The following is a 15,830-nucleotide window of genomic DNA, read 5'->3' as shown; positions in this document are numbered from 1 at the left end:
ACTTTCTGTTTCGCTGCTGCACGTAAATGCTTGTTGAACCAGATATTTTGTATACTATCTAACATGGCCTTTTCTCCTAAGTGTGCTGGACTATGTGCGGTATTTATGATAGCTTGAACCATAGAATCGGGGAGAAACCATGTGGCTTTGCCCTTTGTCATCCATCCCTGATCTGTCTGGACCCCTCCTTGTTCAGTCCATTTCTTGATTTCCTCTGGAGTGGCATGTGTCTGTATGTCGAGTACATCTTGTGAGGGATCCCTGACTGTCATGCAATTTGTCAGTGATGGTACATCAGTCTTTGTCGTGTCAACTGGAATGTCTGTTTGAGTCTGAGCTGTAAGTTTAGCTGTTCGATCTGCCAGGTCGTTACCCTGGGAAATAGTGTCAGTGATTTTAGTATGTGCTTTGCACTTCATGATAGCTATGGCTGTAGGCAAGTGTATTGCATCTAACAGAGCTTGAATGAGGGGACCATGCTGTATTTTGGCTCCATGGGAGTTCAGAAAACCTCTCTCTTGCCAAAGGACTCCAAAGTCGTGAACGACTCCGAAGGCATACTGTGAATCTGTGTATATGTTTACTTTCAGATTCTTGGCTCGTATACAGGCTTGGGTCAGAGCGATGAGCTCTGCTGCTTGGGCAGACAAGGTGTAAATTTGTCGTGTTTCTATGACTTCAGTATCGGTGGTCACTGCATATGCGGCCACTAACTCTCCTGTGCTTGTTCTCATACATGAACCATCCACATAAAGTGTCAGGTCTGGGTCGGGCAATGCAATGTCTGTCAAGTCTTGCCTTGGCTTCGTCACTGTGTTAATCACTTCCACACAGTCATGCGGTGCAGGGTCTGCTGTGCTCGAGGGTAAAAGTGTAGCAGGGTTCAGGATATTACAACGTCTGATCTCTATGTGTGGCTGGAACAATGTCAGTTCATATCCTGTCAGTCTTGCTATAGTCAGGTGTTGTGTCTGTGTCCTGTTCAGGAGAACTTCCACTGAGTGTGGAACCTGTACTGTCAGGGGATGTCCTAACACTATGGAGTCGCTTTGTCTGATTGCTAGAGCTGTTGCTGCAACTGATTTGAGGCACGCAGGCAGAGCCTGGGCCACTGGATCCAATGTACTAGAAAAGTAAGCACAAGGCTTGTGTTTTCCTGCCTGATCTTGTGTAAGAACAGATAATGCTGTGCCATCGCGTTCAGTAACAAAAAGTGTAAAAGGTTTGCTGTAACATGGTGTCGCTAAAACCGGTGCTTGACATAGAGCTTTCTTCAATTCATCAAAAGCAAGTGTATGTTCCTGAGTCCAAGGGAGGACAGTCAAAGTCGCTGCCTCCTGTGTTGTCAACTGTACTAGATATGCGTACTGGGGAATCCATTGTCTGCAGTAAGAAGTGAGGCCAATGAAGGCCCGTACTTCCTTTTGTGTCTTGGGCTGTGGAAGATGTGCTATTAACTGAATGCGGTCAGGTGTCAACTGTCTACCCCTCTTGGACAGCAAGTGACCAAGGTACACAACTTGCTGGGCACAAAATTGTAGCTTTGAAGGGGACACCTTGTGCCCCTTTTCTGTCAGGAAGTATAAGACTGTCAGTGATGCACGTTCGCAGTCTCGTTCTGTCCGTGCTGTGATCAAAAGATCATCAACGTATTGGAGCAGTGCAGTGTCAGTAGGCATGTGAATACTGTCTAGTTGTCTTTTCAATGCTTGACTGTAAATACTAGGGCTTTCTGTGAACCCTTGGGGAGCTCTCGCAAATTTGAAACTTCGGCCATTTAAACAGAATCCGAAAAGGTATTGGCTTTCCAGATGGATTGGGACACTAAAGAAGGCGTTCTTAAGATCAATTACAGTAAAAAACGCCGCTTCGGAATCAATTGCAGTCAATAGTGAAGAAATGTCTGGGACCACTGGGTACTGGGGTATTATACATTTGTTCAGTTCTCGGAGGTCAATCACTAATCTGTAAACCGGTGGTGCATTCGGGTCAGTTCGTTTAAGAATCGGAATGATAGGGGAATTACATACATTGGAGTCAGTTTCTACAACCACTCCTTGTGAAATGAGTTTGTCAACAATTTTCAGTAATGCAACTACACCCTCAGGTGGTAACTTGTATTGTCGGATACGTGGCAGTACAACTCCTTGCTTAAGTGTGACACGGTATGGTGTAATGTGCATGTAACCTACATCAGTCGGACCTTGCGCCCATAAATGCTGTGGTACATTCTGAAGTCTGGGGTCAAAATCTCTCAACACATAATGTCCTTTAAAATCACGTAAAAACAATCTCACTCCTTCCGGAGAACAACAAATCACTGCTCCTAGTTCTTTCAAATGTTTTTATACCAAGCAAGTTTTCTGGACATGATTTCGTAAGCAACAAGTCTGTAGTGCGGGACAATGGACCAACTCCTCGGGAAACTGGCTTTGACACTTCGTTAACAATAGGCTTTCCTGAAAATCCCAGGGAAATATTCTGTGAGCCTGAGAGGGGTGCTCCTGGAACCTCTTCATGACTGATGGTAGTTCTGCTCGCCCCTGTGTCAATCAGAAATTTTCTGTCTTTCCCCAATACATGACTATGTACATAGGGACCCTCTTGATCTACAGGAACCTCAATAAGGGGCAAGCCAACCTCCCTCTCTAGGCTGTTTCATGAGTATTGTTGATAATCTGGGTAATCTGACTGTGCATACTGGTACATTTGTTGTGTGACATGTTGTGTGGCAGCAATGGGTTGGGGTACAGCTACTGTCTGTTGCGCGTTCTGTGGAGTTTGCGTGTTCTGCGGGATGTGTTCCTGTCTAGGAGGACGCGGTCTTTCTTTCGTCTTGCCTGTAGCTATATTGTGTTTCAGGACAGCACATTCATTTATATAGTGACCTGGCTGTTTACAGTAGTTACAGTTCCCTTTGACAGGTGCCGCGCCCTTTTTCTGGCCATCGGCGGCTGGAACTGATTGTGCAACTAGTACTTTCATTTTCGTGTCTTTCATGCGTCTCTTTTCGTGTTCCTGTTCTTCTCTAATTCGGTTCTGGTGGTACTGTAACATTTGTAACATTTGGGAAGGGCTATTGGCTTGCCAGGTACTCTCAACCTTCAGTACTCTATTTTTGATCTGGGGTAAGGAATTCTCTACCAACTTGGTCACAAAAAGATGTGGGTACGATTCACTACTTGTCTTCAGGCCACTATTAATAAGGAAACATTTTTCGAATCTAGAATAAAAATCACTAGTGTCTTCATCTTGTTTCTGTTTGCAGGCTGAAATAGCATCCCAATCTTCCTTTTCAGTAGTCAGTAATCTCGGCAAAACCTGTATCAATAGCTTAGGCAATTCTTTAGCTTTGTCCCCAAGACCAGTACCAGGAGTTCGTGTATTATCTTCGTCTTCTAATTCTGCCCAGTTAATCTTTTTCTCTCCCACCTCCCACTCTTTTTCTTTAAGTTTCTCGTAAATGCCTGCTGGTAACAGGACTTTCAACATTTTAATCGTATCAGCATATGTATACTCCCCCATGCGGAGCATGTCTTTTAATTCTCGGTGGAACCCTGCTGGGTCTTTATCATGACAGGGCAGTAATTTTTTCATTTCCAATAATTCCATTTTCGTCAAGGGTGTGTAAACGTATACTCGTTGAAGCACACCCGCGTCAGTCCTAACGGGATGAACTTCTCGTAAGGAATTCTGTCTATCTATGTAGAAGGTCTTTCTTTCTCGGTGTGGGGCAGGAACAAAGTGTGGGGTCAGGAAAGTCAAGTACTTATGTCGTTGATCTAGAATGACATTAATTAATTCGGTGCCTAGGCCTCTCCATCTTGCTAGCAGTAAATCATCCAATAATTTATATAGGGGACCTGGATCAGAATACTGACTTTCGTACAGCGTGATGAGGTGTTGAATCATGTAAATACCAGCTAAACGCTGTTCTTCTGGGGGAAGACTCAAAAATGTTTGCGCTACTATGTCATCCTTATATATGTTAGAATTTCCAGCCCATTGAACTGCTGACCGGGCTAGTTCCTGTTCATGCATAGTACTAAGTTCGCTACTCCCTACTCGTTTTTTCAGTGCTTGGTCAGTGGCTTGGAATATGTGTTCAAGGGAATATCATTCTGGTATGGGAGAGAGAGAACATTTACTGTATTCTAGGCGTATGTGTCTATCAAACGGTCTTGCCCTACCTACGTAATGTATTTTACTTGTGTCCTCAGTTACTAAATCATCGTCCTCTGAGACTTCGTCGTCCTCTTTCTCGGCTTCTTTCTCGGCTTGTACTTTCTTGTGTATCTCAAGAATTTCTTTACGAATTTTCCTGTACATGCTTTCTACTGACCTCTGTGTGTCATGTTTACCAGCAGCTACATTGTCACTCCAGTTTATCATACCTTTAGTTACTCCTTTATCTGGCTGGTCAAACAATTAACCAAAAACTGTAAGAGCATGCGTTGAAGCTCCACTTTTCTATATGCCATGGCCACATGGATACTTTCTGGTCCCTCGCCCGTTCTAATGAAGTGGGATATTTTGTCTAAGTGGTCTCTCATGTCTGGTAAAGTAATCAAATAGTCTGCAACGCGTCTTAAACATATTGAGTATATGAGCATTGTGCCCTCACCTGGTCCTGGATCATATATACAATCAGTAAGGTACTGTCTAAGGGTTGCGTATGTCGCTGGTTTTGGCGTGTGTTGTAGTGCTATATCTCGTAGTGATCGTTTTATTTATAGTGGGGTGTGCGGTATACTCGAGGGCCCCCCTCCCGATGCTCCTAGACTTGAGTCGCCTTGGCTTGAGTCGTTTTTTTCTGCCAGCGTTGCCGCTGGTAATGCGGGTCGATCTTGTGTTACGGGTGGTTGCGATTGAAAAGGGTTGGTAGGGACGGTGGCAGGAGGATTAGTAGGAGGATTGGTGGGGTTGTCAGGAACGATAGGGTTGGGAGGAGGTACATTTACATATTCTGGAGCAGCGTCGTCTAAATAGGAGGAAAAGAAAATGTCCGCTACGGTCTGCTTATGACTACGGAGTTTAGTCGGGATCAGTGGTGGCGGCAAATTACTGGGTACTTCCGGGGTCACTTTAGGTAGGCCCTCGGCGAGGAGGGGGTACATGCCTTTAATAAGGGCATTTCTTTGTCTGTCTAATTGTTCTGCTTTAACCCGTTCACCTTCTTCTAGTAGTTCTTTTTCTTTGGCTTTTTCTGATGCTTCTCTACTTCTCTCTGCTTTCTGAATTTCTTTCTCTGTTCTTCTATGCGCTTCTTTACGCCACAATTATATGGCATCTTTCTGGGATTGTCTGGCTTTCTTTTTCCACAGTGCTTCCTCTACTCTCATGATGCAATCAGCATCCCATGTCCCTGAGACAGGCCATCTATATTTCTCTTCCAGATCCTTCGTGTAATCCACCCATAAATCTAAGTACAGTATGGCATCTAAGCCATGCTTGTGGTACATAAAGTGTCCAGGAGTGTCCCTAGGCGGGACGGGGACTGCCTCTTTGAGTATCCCTTTCCTGGTTCCTATCTGACGTAATTTAGAAAACAGCGGCATGTTTGAACTAGCTTAAACGAAAACACAATAAGCACAAAAATAGACTGCAAACAATCATTCATACCACGACATTAAAACATTAAGAACAGATACTACCTAGTACATAGAGTAACACAATTCTAATAATCCCAAAATACAATACTATACTGGATGTACTGCTAGAACAGTACAGTCATACCAGTCTCATAAAGAGACACGTCATTACCGCATCCACCTAAATGGACACGTCTTTACCGGATCTGTGTACCCAGACCCGTCTTGACCGGGCTCAAATAAATGAACCCGTCTATATGCGTTCCCAACAACGGTACTCACCGGGAAGCAAACACTGAAGGCCTCGGAAACTCGATACTGGACTGGACTGCTACGGCTTCTTGCTGCGCATGCGCCTCGGAAACAGGTTGGCCTCTGGATACCTCGGACCTTGCTCTCTCGGCTTGGGCTCTGGTCGGGATGGTCCGCAATCCTCACCGCCTCGTGTGGATGCCTCGTCGCAGTCTCCGTCTCCTCCGTGGGCCTGAGGGAGTTAGCAGGAAAACCCGCGGATGTGCACAGAATGGGTCCGTCACGGCTGCAGAAGGGGTCAGGGGGCTGCGCTTACATCGCCGGCGCGTGGGGAAGGGGAGTCGTCCCTATTCGGGCGCCAGATTTATGTGGTAAATATAATTACCCGGACATTTTTCTTTACATTAATAACAATAAGGATAGCTCATAAAATGAGAGGCAGAGTCCGTGGTATCAGAGTCAAAAGGGCTTTAATTCGAATGACTCGAGTCAATGAGAATCGGGTTCCATCACCACTAAGGTTCAGGAAGGGATATCTAACGTTTTATTAACATCACACATTATATATAGTAAAACCACATAATTGCAATGAATACAGTAGGCGGAACACTCCAGGCGGAGCAAGTGAAAAGAGAGAGATAAGAACACATGGGCGTAAAAGAAGGCGTGTGAGGAGGCATACACATGGGTGTTCACTTGATGAGTCATAGGAGTGTCATAGGTGAGTGGATGCATAGAGGAGGTCTGCAGGTTCAGCAGAAACCTTTACCCTGCATGTGCGCACAACTGATCATGACGTAAACTTGACGTGTAACTGGGGAGAGCTGGGGGGTTGATTTTAGCACTAGTAGAGGAGTCTGGAGTCTAGGATGTCAGAGCGACCTGCACCTTTGGTTTATCTGATATATTGTGTTTGGAGGATGTATTGTCTGAAGTAAAGGTCTCTCGAGCAAAGGCTGTACATCACTCAATACTAGGGTGTGCATATATTTCTTTGTGCATTGCGTGGGGCCATAGGCCTACTATGACAACGGGTTCAGTAAATCTCTTGCATGGAAAAGGAAGGCTAGGCCCTATGCTCTGCAGGCGGAAAATGTTTACCTCTTTCACTAGACTGGAATGTGTTTTGCGGAGGCTGAACAGATAACTGTAGGCAAAATACCGTCTTGGCAGGCAGGCCAGGCCGGGCACCTCTCGGCTGGGCAGGGAGTAAGGGAGAGGTCAGGGATGCATACCTAAACTGCAGCTTTCAGAGACAGAAGAGGCTCGGAGCCTGAATTCAGGGCCTGGCTCGGCTGGGCCACAAAAACGTGTGCTTCTCGACATTTAAACGTGTACCATGTAGATGCATTGGCAGCGTAGGCCTCAGTGCAGGATTAACATTTCATTCATGGAAGGCCTAATAGCTGACATGCTAACATTAGAATTATATGATAACATGGACATACATAGGAGCATGGGTACGTGGATAGGGTGCGAGGGGGGGACACACTGACCACATAAAATTTCTATTTCCTCAGAACGACGACATCTTCCTCGCTGGTCTGGTTGCTCCAGACTGGCCCTTGCTCCCCTCCAACAGAGAAGCACCCCGGACCCTCCTGGTCCACTCCAGACGCCATTTTGAGTCCACCGCGTGGGCTTGCATTTGCCAAGAGTTGTTGCCCCAATCCTGGGTCCAGCGACGTCGACAGCAGACACCTTCGTGGGACAGCTCGCACCTCCATCCTGGTCGCCGACAACGCCTCCTGGTCCGAGAGACTGCAGAGCCCAGCGTCGCCCACTCACCTGGTCGAGGTGACTTCGTCCGGTGCCATCCTGGTGCCCATCTAATCACTGGCTAGTGATTCAGAACTTGGTCCCCTCTGCTTACAGGTATCCTCCATCATCGATCCAGGCTTGGATCACATCGAACTTCATCACTGGTCGCCTGCCAGCAACTTCTTCTTTCAGGCTCCATAGACTGCAACGAGGAATCCCGACGTCTTTTCAGCCCTATGCAGCCGCAGCCCCTGGGCTAGGTAACCTGAGCATTTTGGTGCTCCAGCATAGCTTAACTATCTAAGTGTCCAGATCCTTTTTCGTTTCAGCTCTACCTAGTCGGATTCGTCCGATAACACTAACTTTACGAAATCTAGCATCCATAGACTTTGTCCCGCATCCCGCGTGAGAGTGCACACTCTGCACCCGATCTCCCTAGGCCTCCTGCTCGTAATCTGAAGGTTCAGTAGTCCAGTCCTAGCGATCCTAAAGCCTTTGAGATTAGTTACTTACCTGCTAGTATTTCACATTCCACTTTTGTAGTATATGGTTTTCCGTGCCCCTCGGGCATTTGTGTAAATTGTGCGACTTTCAGAAATTCTTTAAGAGCTTTGTATTGTGCTTAGCACCCTGTCCTCATAAAGAGTCCAGGGTTGTTGTGTTCTAAATAAATATCCTTTTATTTTCTTAACAACTTGTGTGGTGTCCTTTCACTTGGTGTTCAAGGGGTATATGTGATGGTGTAACAGCTGACTTAACACGCCCTCTAGAGTTTAGCCTAAAGACTGCTCTTGTCCACGCTACTAGGATAGCTGGTCTATAAGGTTGACTTACAACCAATCATCAATAAGGGTTGTTTGGACTGATACATAGTGATCACTAGAATAGTGAGCACCGCATATCAGGCCAACTTCTCACAGTGTGTAGGCAACATCTGATGAGCAGTTTCCTGATGTAGCTATGGATGATCTATCATATGTCCCTACATGGCTGATATATTAAATGACATTCCTAATGACACAGTTGCACTGTCTTCAGTCTGAATTACAGTTTTGGGACAAAGCAAATTGGACTGTTGAAAGAAATGTATTTGCAAAGGACCTTTTTCTTTCAGGTATTTGTTTATGATGCCCCACTTTTGTATTTAGGAGTTAATAATAATTTTTAGCATTATGTGTTTTTTTTTGTTAGCCCAACTTATTTTTATTTGCCTCTAGGATCCCAAGCCTGTTTTTTACATATTAACATTTCCTCCCATGGGGCCCGATTCACAGAATGAACTTAAGACTACATCCTAAACTTACTACTATTTGGTATTCACAGAATGCACTTACTACTTTCGGGATTCACAAAGTGAACTTACTACTTTCGGGATTCACAGAATGAACTTACTACTTTCGGTATTCACAGAATAGATTTAAGACTTCTAACTACGTCCGCACTCGGGCCGTAAATTCCGGTCCGGAGGCGGAGTTACTGGCTTGGGGGCAGAGCTTACGGCACGGAGGCGGAGCTTGAGGCTTGGAGGCGGAGCGTACGGCCCAGAGGTGGAGATTTCAGCCATGGCTAAATAACCACCTCCGAGCCGGAAGCCTATGGTTTTTTCAGTGAAGATATATATATCTATTCACTGAAAAAAACAAAGGTTACAGGGACGTTATAGTAAGGCTGGCATTTCACCCGTACAAAACTAGAGAAATACAGCAGTTTAAGTTACCTGAGATAACTATAACTTACAACCCTGCAATACACTGCTTATGACACTACAACTGCGTAAAGGACGCCCAGAAAATGTCTCCAATGACTTTGCGTGTTCGTAACTTTGCCAATGTGATTGCTCCTTGAGTGGAAATGTCTCAGCGGGTCTGTGAGTGGGTGGGTTAGTGCTGCGGCAAAAATTAAAATAAAAACTAAAATTAAAGGAGGGAAGTACACAGGGCTCCATGGGCATTTGTATACCCCGGGACCACCACTTCCCTTGGGCTTATATGTATATGAATACAGGGGCATGTTGACCCCCTCAGGCCTCTGGGACCTCCACCTCCCCAGGGCTTTTATCTAAAATATTCTGAGGGGGCCACATGACCACCATCCCTGGGTCACCACCTCCCTGTGGTCAAATACATTCATTAAAGTAAGAGGGGGGCCAAGAGGCCCCCCGCAATGGCCACATACTTGGTGACCCTATTCCTGGGGCCCGGCTATTTGATAGCTCCGGCTTGCAGAAAGAGGAGTAATGTTTGCTTTTGCTTGGCAGGAGCTGTCAGCTCCCACCAAGCAAATGTTAACTGCTACCTCCCAAGGGTGGGCATCTCAGGAGATAACAGGAGCCGGTCCTGAGGGACCATTTATGGTCCCTAGGGCCATAAATGGCTCCACAAGGGAGGCTGCTGGCCCCCCTCCATATTAGAATTTTGCCCCGGGAGGTGGTGGTCCAGGGGGCCAGGGTTCCACAATAGATCTCCTACATTAGTTAATTTCAGCTCTGGGGAGGTGGTGGTCTCCGGGGCCAATTGGGGGGCAGGTGGGCCCCCGTAATTTTGAATAAATGGCCCGGGGAGGTGTTAGACCTCTGGGCTGCTGGGGGGACCACAAAGGACCTCAGCATTATTTTACTGTAATTTGCCCCTGGGAGGTGGCAGTCCCTGGGGCTGCTGGGGCGGGGGGGCATGTGGGCCCCCTGCATTATTTTACTGCAATTTGCCATGGAGAGGTGGCAGGCTCCAGGGAGCAGGTTGGCCAGCCCTCATACATATTTTCAAATGCCCGGAGATATGGCGGTCCCCAGGGCTATTGGCGCCACACCAGCCTCCCTTCTTTCATTTAAACACATTTGCCCGAAGGAGGTGGCGGTCAGCAGGGCTTTCATAAACCCTAGGAGGTAGGGCCCGTGCTACTCCCTCTTATTTTTGTACTATATCCCTTAGGGTTGTATGACAGAGGCACACATGGATAAAAACAAGCATGCCTCTACAATGCTGCCTGAAAAACAAATGCGTCTGAACAACCCATTCCATTACCAAAAATGCCTTTTGCCACACATGCCTTTACAATGCAATTTCCCGGTAAAGTCATCACTGCTAAAGGGATATGTGTGGTACAAATCACACCCCAGGATCTCCGCCCTCATAAAAACAACCCTGACCTCTGCCCTCAACCTTGAAAACAACCCCAGTCTCCCAAGCCCTAAAAGCTACCCCCAACCCTGAGCCCTAAAAACGGCATCAGCCCTCAAAAATAACACCTCTACCCCCAAAACCCAACCCCAGCCCCACTTACCAGACCATGTCCACGTTCAATCCTTCCTCTTCCTATGCCCAACCATCCGCACATCTAGACTGCGCACTGCCTTAACCAAGCATTTGCATGGTTAAAGCATATGCGTGGTTAAGACAAGCCCTGTTCCGCTTGCAGGAAAATGGCATGCGTCGCTCAACCTGCGTTGTAAAAGCCAATTCCCACCCCTGGGACCTGTCCCACCTGGGATCTATATTAAAAACAAGCGTGGGAGACCGAGCTTGTTTTTTTAAAATTTTACCGCAGATTTGCAACCCCGTCGTGCATTCGCGCCCAAACAAAACTTTTTTTTGCATTAACAGGGTCCCTCTGGAACCCTCCAAGAGGCCTCAGTGTTCTTGGTATTCATACCCTGACCCCTTCTCTTATTTTTAGGTCTCGCCTGAGCCAATGCGCTTGCGCATTGCTCCGGCGAGATTATAGTAAGCAGTCCGAAAAGTCTACCAAAGAGGCGGATTAGACACAGTTCATGTGAGACAGGCTTGTGCACAACGCCAGCCACATCACACACCACCATTTGTCTGTGCCTCAGCATCAGATGTAAAAGGCTGTCGCTCCCCTGCCCCCCGCCTCAGACTTCAAATGAATGCGCTCCCGCTCCCCCGCTCCCCCGCCACAGCAATGCCGAGAGCTTGTTTTGCCTGCTACTCCTTGCCCTCTGGTCTCCGCCTGCTCTCCCATGTGCTTGCATCTTCCTTCCTTGGCCCTGGGTGTTTTCTGTGTTCTCCCATTCAGTGCCTTCTCGACCACGTACTTGATTGCTGTCCAAGCCCCAGCCCTCGCTGCCTCTATCATTATACACTCTCCTTGTGTTTTCCTGTTTCCCCTTGCTTTTTCCTGGCTCCATCATTCTGTGCTTTGATAAACTGATCGCGCTTTGTAGCACAAAACCCTGCGTGTTCTTCCTGCTCCTGTTTGTCTGTTCCTAATATGACCTTATATGACGTCAATTACCTTATTTGTTATATCCTGTCCACTTTTGGTTCCCATTTCATTTCCTCCTGTCACAACCACTCCCTGTCCTGGCTTGCTTACTCTCGCCCTGCTTTCCTTGTCCCTGCTTATGTGCCCTGTTCTTGTTTTTAATCCACTGCTCCATCTCCCAGGTTGCTTCTTTTGTTCCAACTTGTTTGCCCTGTCGCTGCCTACTTTTCCTGTTCCAGATTTCTCACTCCTGCTTGCTTACCTGCTTGAATACCCTGTCCCATATTCCACGCCCTACTTTATTTCTGTGACCGTCTGTCCCTGCTTGCTTCTCCGGTCGCTGCTCGTTTACCCCGCGTGCCTCCTCTTTCTCGGATTCCTTGCCCTGTCCCTGTGCCTGTTTTCTCCCCCTGCCCAAATTCGTTGCCCTGTCTCTGCCTGCTTTCTCTGAGCTTCCTCTGTTCTTGCGTGCTTCTCCCATCGATGCTGTCTTTCCCTGCATGCTTACGCTGCTCCTGATTTCTTGTCCTGTCCCTGCGTTCTTTCTGTGAGTCTATCTTAGCCATACTTTCATGCCCCCTCTCTGCTTGGCCTGTCCCTGCTTGCTTTCTCCGGCCCCCTTCTGACCATGCTTTCTTTACCTGAACACATCCTGCCAGCCTGTCCTGTTGCCTGCATGCCTCTAATTGCCTGCCCTGCCTCAGACTCCTTGCTCTGTCTCTGCTTGCTTTTTCTGACACTTCTCCGTCCCTGCTTGCTTCCCTTGCCACTGCTTGCTTTCCCCTAATTCTGTGCCCTGTCCCTGCTTACTTTTCTGACCTTTCTTTGTCGTTGAATGATTTTTGTGTGCCTCCCCTGTCCCTCTCTACTTTCGCTGACTCCCTCTGACCCTCCTTGTTTCTTATGTCCCTACTTGCTTGTCCCAGATTTCTTGCCCTGCCTGCTTTCTCTCGCCCTCCTCTGTGCCTGCTTGCCTTCTTTGATGATCCTGGGTCCCTGCTTGCTTTCTGTGCTTCCCCGGATTCCTTGCCCAGGCCCTGATTACTTGCCCTGTTCTTGCTTGCTTTCTCTGACTCTCCACTGTTTCTCCTTTATTATTTATTTATTTATTTATTGCATTTATATGGCGCAACAGCTACCCTGAGGGTTTCCCGGCGCCTTGGATCTATGTTACACATGGAAAGAGAGGGAGAAGCACTATTGATTAAACAGCCATGATTTGATTCCCTTCCGGAACCGAAGGTAACATGTTTCCAGGCGTAAAAAGAGCGGAAGTGAATTCCACAGTGCAGGGGCCAGATGGGCAAATGAGCGACCTCCCATTCGAGCCCGGTTGACCCTGGGAACTGTGAATTTTGCCTGGTTCATGGAGCGCAGATTACGAGAGTGTATATATTTCTGGGCAATCTTGCATAGATATACAGGCGCTTCTCCAGAGCTAATCTTAAACATGTAGCATAGTGCCTTAAATTTAACTCTGCTGGAAATCTTCAACCAGTGTAGCTTCTTAAGGTGATCTGTCATGCTTGTACGGCCTCGGAGATTGAAGAGCTGTCGTGCCGCATAGTTCTGGACCACCTGAAGTCGGTTCAGGATGCTTTTTGTGACACCCAGATAAAGCACATTGCCATAGTCTAATCTCAAGCTTACTAATGCCTGTAATACAGTTCTCTGTGCATCGTCTGGTAGTTGCCATAAAATCTTTCTCTGCCATTTGAGGATCAAAAAGCAGGTTGAGGCTGTTTTGGCTATATGTGCACACATAGACAGCTTATCGTCAATTATTACCCCTAGGTTGCGAGCAGATTGTACCGCAACCGGGGTTGCCCCCATTTCTGCTGGCTAGGGAGTCGGGCCCCAGAGATTTTTTTGGTTACCAAAAATGAGCAGCTCAGTTTTTTCCCCGTTCAGTTTTAGTTTCCTGGAGTGAAGCCAGTTCGCTATTCTTAGGAGCCCAGAGCGAAGGGGAGAAGTTCCAGATTTGTCTGTGGGTGTGAGGGAGAACACAAGTTGCGTGTCATCCGCATAGGAATACATTTTAAGACCCATTTCTTCCGCGATCCTGGCCATTGGAGTGACATAGACATTAAAAAGTAACTGACTTAAAATTGAGCCCTGGGGAACCCCATAGGGGGACTTTTGGACCTCTGAGGAATTATTTTTGGAGAAGACCTGAAAGGTCTGATTCAGGAGGAATTCTTTCAGCCATTTCAGTGCTTTTCCTCTAACCCCTATATCTTCTAGGGCCTGAATCAAGATTGTGTGGGAGATGGTGTCAAATGCGGCACTCAGGTCCAATAGAATGAGTGCCGCCGTGCCTCCAGTATCCAGCTCTTGATGGATAACCTCAGTGACCCCCAGTAAGGTGGATTCTGTAGAGTGGCCTTTCCTAAAGCCCGATTGAGAATGGTGTAGTAAGTTGTTATCATTAACAAAGTCTGTCAACTGCTTGTTTACGTGTTTTTCTAAGATTTTAGAAAAAATTGGTAGAAGGGATATAGGGCGGAAGTTAGAAAAGACCTCCGGATCGCTATTGGCCTTTTTTAGCAAGGGAATCACCATGGCGTGCTTCCACTCACCAGGTATTGCCGCTTCATTGAGAGAGGCATTTAACAGCGCTCTAATTACTTCCAAGATGGATGGGTCTAGCTGTTTAAGAACATGAACAGGCATAGGGTCCTGGGGGGAACCTGATTTAATACTATTCAGGACTTCGCCGAAAGTATTGATATTTAATGGCTCCCATGCCGTAAGAACACGGTTCATGAAGCAATCCCTTTGGTCACTATAGCGAGGGGTGGAGAGATTAGATGGACCATCGATGCCATCATCATCTGAGGTGAAATTGGCATAAATTGTCGATATTTTCTCCTGGAATAAATTAGCAATGGAATTACATTGCGTGGGAGACAGAGTAGGAGGTTCGGGTTGGGCTGCTGCCCCAGCTAAATTCTTTAGAGTTTTAAAGAGAGTCCCTGAGTGATTTTGAGCTCCTAGGATGGTGTTTTTGGTGAAATCGCCCGTGGCGATTTTACAGGACAGATGGTACATATTTAGTGCATGTTTATATATTTCTTTTTTAGCAGGATTATAATCTCTTCTCCACAGTCGCTCTAGTTTTTTACACTGACTTTTTTCTTCTCTCAATTTATCTGTGAACCAAGGGACCGGGGGATTACATGATTTATGCTTACTTAAGGTCAGGGGAATGATAGTTTGTATGGCACTAGATAACCAATCATTGATCGTCCTATGGTCACTAATAGTGATCTTCTCAAGATCGAAACAAGGGCTGGATCTAATTAGTTGTTCATCAAGATCCTTTATGTGGAGTTTTTGCCAATTTCTAAACCATACCTCAGATTTTACAAGGATTTTATGAGCGGGTTCCCAGATATGAAATTTGGTGAGAAAGTGGTCAGACCACGGGATTAACAGTGCGGGCTCGCACTTTATGCGATCAAAATTTGCAAAGATTGGATCTAATAGGTGACCGGCTCTATGTGTGGGGCCTGTGTTCCATAGGCGGATGTTAAGTGCCTCAAGATCAGAAAGGAAGTTGAGAATCATTGGACAACTGCGGTCTTCAAGATGCAGATTAAGGTCTCCTAAAATGGCAAACATAGATGCTTCCAACAGAGAAGGTGTAGTAATTAGTCCAAGGAACCAGAGAGAAGTTGAAAGAAGTTTATTCTGAGAAGACAGCTTAACAACCACCTCCAGCATAACACCAGTAGGAACTGACCAGCTAGTACAGATAGAATGTTAAGCCAGGAATGTACAATAACAATTCTGAGAAGGAATGGTGCACTAACATGGGATACTACACACCTTCCCCCCTAAAAATAAAAAATAAATAAAAAAAAAAAGAAATTCAACATAAGTAATCATGTAACTTTACAGGTAATTGCTTGACACAAGAACTTTTCCTCTGTACTGTGTAAGGAACAACACTGTGTTTGGGAGCAGAACTTAGGGAATCAGGAACAGTTTCTAGAACATTGG

This window comes from Lissotriton vulgaris, chromosome 3_1 (genome assembly GCF_964263255.1).
Source record: "Lissotriton vulgaris chromosome 3_1, aLisVul1.2, whole genome shotgun sequence".
Classification (NCBI taxonomy): Eukaryota; Metazoa; Chordata; class Amphibia; order Caudata; family Salamandridae; genus Lissotriton; species Lissotriton vulgaris.
This window is presented reverse-complemented; position numbering follows the sequence as displayed.